The following is an 8,603-nucleotide window of genomic DNA, read 5'->3' on the forward strand; positions in this document are numbered from 1 at the left end:
ATGCAATCATGAAGACTATTTCGTCCAACTCAACAAATGGCGAGCAAAGACAATAGTCGACAACTGGCGAAAACACAGGTATCCAGAGTATGCACTAGTCCATACGGGTACATATTCTCGGATATTTGTTCATTATGAACATTTGCCAGCTCCAAAACCCTTTCATATTGAAACACGGTATGAAAATTACATGGTTCAGTATGAAAGTTACTACGACTTATCTTCTGTCTCGTCAGATGACGAAACAAGTGACGATGAGGAGACATGGCACAACTTACAAAACATGATGGAAGGATAAAAGAGTGGTCCTAGCTCCACTCCATAAAAAAAAATAAAAAAAAAAAGAAAAAAAAAAAGAAAAGAAAAGAAAAAGAAAAAGAAAAAGAAAAAGAAAAGAAAAGAAAAGAAAAAGAAAAAATTTAAAGACCGGCAAAAGAAATTTATGGCGGCAAAATTATCCATTTTCTCTTTATTTTCCTTTTTGTAATCATTTTTACTTTATTCTCTTTTTTCTCTTTATTTCAAAACCAGACAGGACACTGTTCACCTGTCATATCTTGTACTGTTTACTTTTTACTGTTCACATGTGAAGGAGACAAGAAGCACTGTTCACACGTGAAGGCATCAAGTGGCAGACACTGTTCAAATCCTAAAAAATTACAAAACTGTCCCTGGACACTTCTATATAAGGGGGCATTCATCCAAGGCAAAGGGAGGCCACTTCAAAGGAACAAAAGCTTACCCAAGCTTCTCCCTCTTCAAGCTTCTCCCTTTCAAGCCGAGAGAATCCGAAGAAGGTCCTGAAGGAGTCTCAACCCGAGGTTCAGAAGGAGCAAGAAGGTTGATTCACTTCCCATCCTGCCCTACCTCTACCTCACCTACAAACCTACAAACCCTGTAACTTCCTTGTAGTAGATCTTAGGAAGCTCATGTGTTGAGCAACCTTTGTAAGTCCTACCCGGAATTACATCTCCAAAACCTTTATACAAATCTTACAAATTTTATAAGATTTTGAAGTAAGTTTTCTTCAATTTCTTTTACAAAATTTCAAATTTATTTCTTTAGCATGCATATGGTCGGTTCAACCGCCTGATCTGCATAAATATACGTATATATATTCATAACGGACTGGCTCTGCCGCCTATTGAATATATACATGTATATTCATATTTAAATTTACAAATTTAATTTTCTTTTTGTTAAGTATATATGTTCTTAACGGACTGGCTCTGCCGCCTATAGAATATATATATTTAATCTTTAATTTACAAGTTTAATTTTCATTTCTGAAGATTTCCTTTCTTTGTGCATTTTGTTTATTTCTTTAATTATTTATATATTGTTCAAGATCTAGATTATTGCTTCTTCCCTGTTAGCTCATCCCCCTTTCGATCCCGGTGCGTCCTTGGTATCATATATATATATATATATATATATGATGCTTTTATGTAATAAATTGGGTTAATTTCAATAAAAGTCATTTTTGTCACTGAATTTCAATTTGTATTAGCAAAATTGCTCAAACCTTGATTTTGATTCAATAAGATTGCTTCTACTAAATTTTTGTAGACATTTAGCCAAATTCTTTATGTGATGATAAAATATAATAGCTCTAAGCCTACAAAAATATATTTGAAAATTTTTACTTGGTTATCATGTAAAAAAATATTATGTATATTTTATCAAAATCTAGCACTGATGAATTTATCAAATCAAATTAAATTTTGGTGATCTGTATCATACAAATTGAAATTCAGTGACAATGTTGAAATTGGAGATAAGTTCAATGACCATGAGTGAAAGTCATGGCAGTCTTCTAGATCTATCATAATCAAATGCTACAATTGATAAAACAAAAACAAAATGTTCAAGAATGACAAGGAAGCACGAGATGCGTACTATGGTGGAGTGAGAATCAAGCTTCAAACCAGATGCCAAAGCTTTATGTGCACATAGGACATGGTAGCCACCATCTAAGTAGTTGTCGCAAAACACCTGAAAGGAGGAAGGGGAATCAGCAACTCAACTCAACTCAACTAAGCCTTTATCCCAAAAATTTGAGGTCGGCTATATGGATTCGCTTTCTCCACTCTGAACGATTTTGGGTTAAATCCTCAGAAATGTGTAATGCTTCTACGTCATGTTGTACTACTCTCCTCCAAGTCAATTTAGGTCTACCCCTTTTTTTCTTTCTATAATCTAACCTAATGTGCTCTACTTGTCTAACTGGAGCCTCTGCATGTCTACGCTTCACATGACCAAACCACCTCAATCTCCCTTCTCTCAACTTATCTTTAATTGGCACCACTCCTACCTTTTCTCTAATACTCTCATTACGGACTTTATCTAGTCTAGTATGTCCACTCATCCACCTTAACATTCTCATCTCTGCAACTCTTATCTTAGATGCATACGACTCTTTCAGTGCCCAACACTCACTACCATATAACATAGCTGGTCGTATGGCTGTACGGTAAAATTTTCCTTTCAATTTCTTGGGAATCTTACGATCACATAAAACTCCCATGGCACGTCTCCACTTCAATCATCCGGCTTTAATCCTATGACTAACATCCTTCTCACATCCCCCAGCTACTTGAAGGACTGAGCCTAGATATTTAAAGTGATTACTTTGGGACAGTACCACTCCATTCAAACTAACTCCTTCCCTATCATCAGTTTGGCCTTCACTGAACTTGCAATGCATGTATTCTATCTTCGTTCTACTTAACTTAAAACCCTTTGACTCTAGAGTACTTCTCCAAAGTTTTAGCTTTCTATTGACTCCTTTTCATGTCTCAACTATCAGAATAATATCATCCGCAAATATCATGCACCAAGGAATACTCTCTTGTATATGTTTCGTCAGTTCATCTAAAACTAATGTAAAAAGGTAAGGGCTTATGGCTGATCCTTGGTGTAATCTAATTTAGATCGGAAAATCTCTTGTGTCCCCTCTCACTGTGCGCACAATAGTAGTTGCTCCTTTATACATATCTTTCAATACTTGTATGTACCTAATAGATACCCTCTTTTGTTCTAACACATTCCATAAGACCTCTCTTGGAACACTATCATAAGCCTTCTCCAAATCAATAAAAACCATGTGTAGATTTTTCTTCACATCTCTATATTTCTCCATCAAGCTTCTAATGAGAAAGATCGCTTCCATAGTTGAATGACCGGGCATGAAACCAAATTGGTTGAGAGAGATAGAAGTATCATGACGTAGTCGATGCTCCACAACTCTCTCCCACAACTTCATAGTATGGCTCATGAGTTTAATTCCCCTATAGTTTGAGCAACTCTGTATGTCTCCCTTATTTTTAAAAATAGGTACTAAAATACTCTTCCTCCATTCATCAGGCATTTTCTTAGAGTTTAGAATCTTATTAAATAATTTAGTTAACTATGCCACTCCCATATCTCCTAAATACTTCCACACTTCAATTGGTATTTCATTGGGTCCACAGGCTTTACCCACTTTCATTCTCTTAAGTGCTTCCTTTACTTCTAAAGATCTAATCCTTCTAGTATAATTCACATTCTTTTCTATTGTTCTATAATCTATATTCACGCTATTACCATTTTGACTATTATTAAAGAGATCATTAAAATAATTTCTCCATCTTTCTTTAATGTCCTCATCTTTCACCAACACTTTTCCTTCTTTATCCTTAATGCACCTAACTTGATTGAGATCTTGACATTTCCTTTCTCTCCTCCTTGCTAATCTATAAATATCTTTCTCCCCTTCTTTAGTTCCAAGTTTCTCATATAACTTTTCAAAGGCCTGTACTCTTGCTTGACTAACTGCCTTTTTTGCCTCTTTCTTTGCTATCTTGTACTGTTCATATGCCTCATTATTATCACATTTAGGTAATTTCTTATACCATTTCCTCTTTCTCTTCATTGCCTTTTGTACTTCCTCATTCCACCACCATCTCTCTTTTGAGGGTGGTCCATGTTCTTTAGACTCTCCAAGTACTTTTCTAGCTACTTCTCTAATCTTTGATGCAATTTGTATCCACATATCATTGGCCTCCATATCCAGCTTCCATACTTCGGACTCGAAAAGCTCATTTTTGAACTTCACTTGCTTTACTCCTTTGAACTCCCACCACTTTGTTCGAGCTACACTATTTTTTCTGACCTTACTTGAATTGTTCCTAAACTTGACATCCAAGACCACCATCCGATGTTGACTTGTTAAAGCCTCTCCTGGAATGACCTTGTAATCCTTGCATAGAGCTCTATTTGTCTTCCTGGTTAAGAGGAAGTCGATTTGGCTTCTATGCTGCCCACTTTTGAAAGTCACTAAATGTGACTCTCTTTTTATATAGTAGGTATTTGCTAGTATTAGGTCGTATGCCATAGCAAAATCCAGGATGCTTTTTCCCTCCTCATTTTGACTGCCAAAACCAAAACCTCCATGAACATTCTCATAACCTTGTCTATCACTTCCTACATGTCCATTCAAATCTCCACCAATGAAAACATTCTCTTCATTCGGTATGCTTTGCATTAAATCATCCATATCTTCCCAAAACCTTTGTTTACTCTCACTGTCTAGTCCTATTTGTGGGGTATAAGCACTAACTATATTTATTGTTTCTCCTTCAAGTACTAACTTTACTAGTATAATTCTATCTCCTACTATTTTCACAGCTATTACTGCGTCTTTCAATGTTTTGTCTATGATTATGCCCACTCCATTCTTGTTTCTCTTCTTTTCGGTAAACCACAGTTTGTACCCTGAATTACCCACTTCCTTACTTTTCTCTCCTACCCATTTAGTCTCCTGAATGCAAGCAATATTCACCCTTCTCCTTTCCAAGGTATCCACAAGTTCCATTAATTTTCCTATAAGTGATCCAACATTCAAATACCAACCCTGATCCTCTTCCTATCCTGCTACTTCCTAATTGGTCTCCTTCTATGATATCTTCTATTGTTTTCTATGTCTATCTTGTGTTCTGTTCCACTATTTATTCTACTATCTGTCCTATGGACTAACTTCTTTACCCACACCCGTCCATGATGTGGGAACCCTTGCTCACTTAACACCACACCCGGGCGCCGGCATGGCTCGTCGCTTTCGGTGAACGCCCTACACTCTTGCATATTTCTCACTACACCCGGGCTCCGATGTAGCACGTCGTTAGTAAAGGACGCCCCAACATTTATATCATTTGAATCTATATCATAGGGTGTGATGAAATTTTTACGCTGGTTGTCATCTACCGCAACCCTCCTCCTTTATTTGGGCTTGGGACCGGCTAAGCGCAACTTAGGCGGAGTTAGGAAGGGGAATCAGCAATCCATGAAATTAAATTATACAGTGCAATTAATGGATATTAATTTCAGTGTCTTAAGTCTACTGTAGAGTTAGCTCATTGCCAAGGACAAGGTATAGATGAATTAATTCACCGCAAGAAAACATAAAGGGAACTGGAAGGGCCCACATTCACCTTGCATAAAGGGTTTCCTGTCTAAAATTATTTTTATTAAAATCAGATGCTGAAATTCAGTACACTTATATTTAAGCATCTTACCTTCCAGTTACATTCAATATCGTAAACACATCTACAAACATAACTCAAAGGAGAATCAACTCCATTGGTTTCCAGAGTATCAGAACAGCTACCAGGCCATTCATTTTCCACCATATTGCCATCAACTTCCTGATGAGGTGAATTCACTTTGACCACACTGAGAAGAACTAATGGCCCCCAAGTAGCTACATTTAGTGGAGTAAGCCCAAACTCCTATGTCCAAGGCAAGAGAAATTAACTAAATTATCCAATGATTCTAAAATTGCCATACATTAATGGAAATTGATTAGTACTATAACATTTTGGCATACAATTACATTGAAATTTTGCATCCCTGTTATTCTTGTTGCTTTAAGAAGTGCTCCATCTAAACCATAAGTCCAAGCCTACATAAAAAGAATGGATACACATTAAAACCCTGAAATAGCTTATTATAAGAATAGTAATGCTAAACTTCAGTATATTTATATGCAAAGTGAACTCAATTCCTTCAGTTATGAAGTTATGGTTTAAAGGGGGTGGGGTTGGGGAATGAAATGAAAAGAACACGAGATGTTACCCATGGTAACTTCTTAAATTCTTAAATTCTAAAGACATGAAAGGTTGTAAATAGTCATATACCATGTGCTAGACTGCTAGTGAATAATGTAAAGCTTGGCTGGAGGAAAAGAAAATGTATGATAGAAAATGGACCAAGAAAAAAACCAAATTCCACAGTTGCACAGCCTAGCATTGCTCCCACCAGTTAGATGATGTAGCAGTTGAGGTTAGAATTCATCAATCCAATTCAACTACATAAGCAACATTAGAAAATTTAGTAATTAAACAGTGTTCTAAAAGTTGTTCCTAATCTAAGATGAACCATGATGTTTTGGCAATGATCATATATATATATATATTCTTTTCCCCTAGTATAATTGGAAAAATGGAAGGAGCAAGACATATGACATGTCACAAGCCTTTTCCACCGAAGGCATCTCTCCATAATATGAGGTCTTGTAACCCAAGTATCCCGATCGTTAAACTTTGAACATCATTTACCTATGATATGAATTTGCCATATACTCATTATTAACAACATGGTGAATCACAAAGCATTATTTCAAGATATATATATATATATATTAAGCTGAATCTATACTATTCTTTGTCTACAATCAAGATTAAAAAAAAAATGCAAGAAAAGGGGCTGAGCGAATTCCACAATGTTTGCATGAAGCAGCACAAGTAAACTCCCATGGTAAGGGCATGCAAAGCAAGGCTTTTTCCCACTTCCTCATGCAAGAAGAGAGCCATGATGGCGGCACACTTTGTGAAAAGCATGAACCTTGCCATCATCATCTCTACACACAAGAAATTATACATTTCCAATTCTGCCAAAGCAGATCCTCTATTAGGTTCTAAGAAAAAAGGGGACAAAGATATGTTGAAATGCATACAAATGGAAGTCATATTCAAGCGTTTCCCTTTCTTTTTCTAAGAACCGAATGAAGCCCGAATGATTAGCAACATTCAAATGTAAGCATACTGAAAGAAAGCAAGAAAAATAAAAAAATAAAAAGAACTAATTTTTCTACCTATATAAATGTACCTTCCAGTGAAAAAGTCACGAGGATCCTTTATCTGTTCAGTGTATCCTGAAATTCAATATACAACCCAAAAATTGGTAACTAAGATTCTACTTCCCCTGTGTTATGATATGTTTGATGTATGCTAATCGCTAGGAGTTGAAGACTCTATGCATAATGAAAATACAAGGCAAACCCAATCAAGATTTGAATTGAATTTAGTCTTAAATTGCCTTATTTGATAAAATCATAACAAATTATCAAATTCCTTGTGTTATTACCTGTTCTAAGCAACTTGAGACTCTTTTCAAAAAAAAAAAAAAAAAAGGAACTAACCAACAGCCTGCCATCCTCCATAGAAGACACGATGGAGCTCATAATCGTAAAATGAAGGGTCGGTGTACCAGGAGATGGGTGGAGTCAGGGCTTTCTTTATAGGAATGCGAGGGTCAAATTCATTTCTGACAATGAGTATGTAGAGAGCTTGGATTGTGAAGAACACAGCATAAGACCTTGAAGGGCCGATTTTGAGCGAGAATTGGAGTATGATTTTTAGGTTGAAGCCTGCGATTGGTGATGAACTTCAAAGGGATCACTGCAGTGGCGATGGCCATTGTCTTCGCTACGACGGTTGCTTCAAAGTAAACGACATCTACATTCCAGTGTACTCTTGTGTCCTTCAGTTCTGGTTTTGGCGTTCCTCTGCCTGCCAAAGAATCTCCTTTTTTTTTTTTTTTTGATCGATGATGCCACCCTTTTACAATCTTTTTCTAATTTTTTTTATTTAATTAAAATTTAAAAATAATATTATTAAATCAAAATTCATTAATTTTTTTCAATTTTAATATTTTTTCCCCATGAATCATCCAAATAAAGTATTACACCGGATAAATTTTAGGAGGGGATGGAAAATAAAAATGCAAATTTTTTTTTATTTTTTATTTTTTTTCTTTGTATTTGGATAAGTGAAAAATAAAATAGAGAAAGTAAAAAGGTTGACACCAAAGCCTACTCTTTTTTTTTTCTTTTCTTATTTTGTCTTTAATTTTAAAAAAATAATTAGAAAAAAATAAAATTTATTTTTATTCTCCTATTTATTTTTCTTCTATTATCCAAATAATAAAAAAAAATTTTTAAAGTTATTTTTTCTCCCTTATTTTTTTTCTTCTTTCTTTTTCACCTATCTAAATACGGTGTTAGAGTCTAAGTCTGTTTTGTTTTATAGATAAAAAAGCTAATAAAAGAAGAATAATTGAAATCATAAGAAAAATAAAATTTTTACGGAAAAAAATTATTTAATAAATTTTTCAAAATGAAAGGAAATAAAATGATTATAATCTCACAGGCTTGTCACATATGCCATTTGAAAATTTCAATCCAAGAGTTAAACGAGATTAGCCCCCTCACGTAATAATGAAGACTTGCACCTTGTTTTGTTTAATTTTAAAATATTGAATTTTGTAAAATTTAATTAAATTAT

The 8,603-nt window shown here is 35.0% G+C and overlaps 1 pseudogene; it reads right to left on the bottom strand.

The window, feature by feature from the left end:
- Positions 1-1,803: 1,803 nt before the first annotated feature.
- On the bottom strand, positions 1,804-7,818 carry LOC131169184 (choline monooxygenase, chloroplastic-like; annotated as a pseudogene).
- Between the last annotated feature and the right edge of the window lie 785 nt (positions 7,819-8,603).

This window comes from Hevea brasiliensis, chromosome 13, assembly GCF_030052815.1.
Source record: "Hevea brasiliensis isolate MT/VB/25A 57/8 chromosome 13, ASM3005281v1, whole genome shotgun sequence".
NCBI lineage: Eukaryota > Viridiplantae > Streptophyta > Magnoliopsida > Malpighiales > Euphorbiaceae > Hevea > Hevea brasiliensis.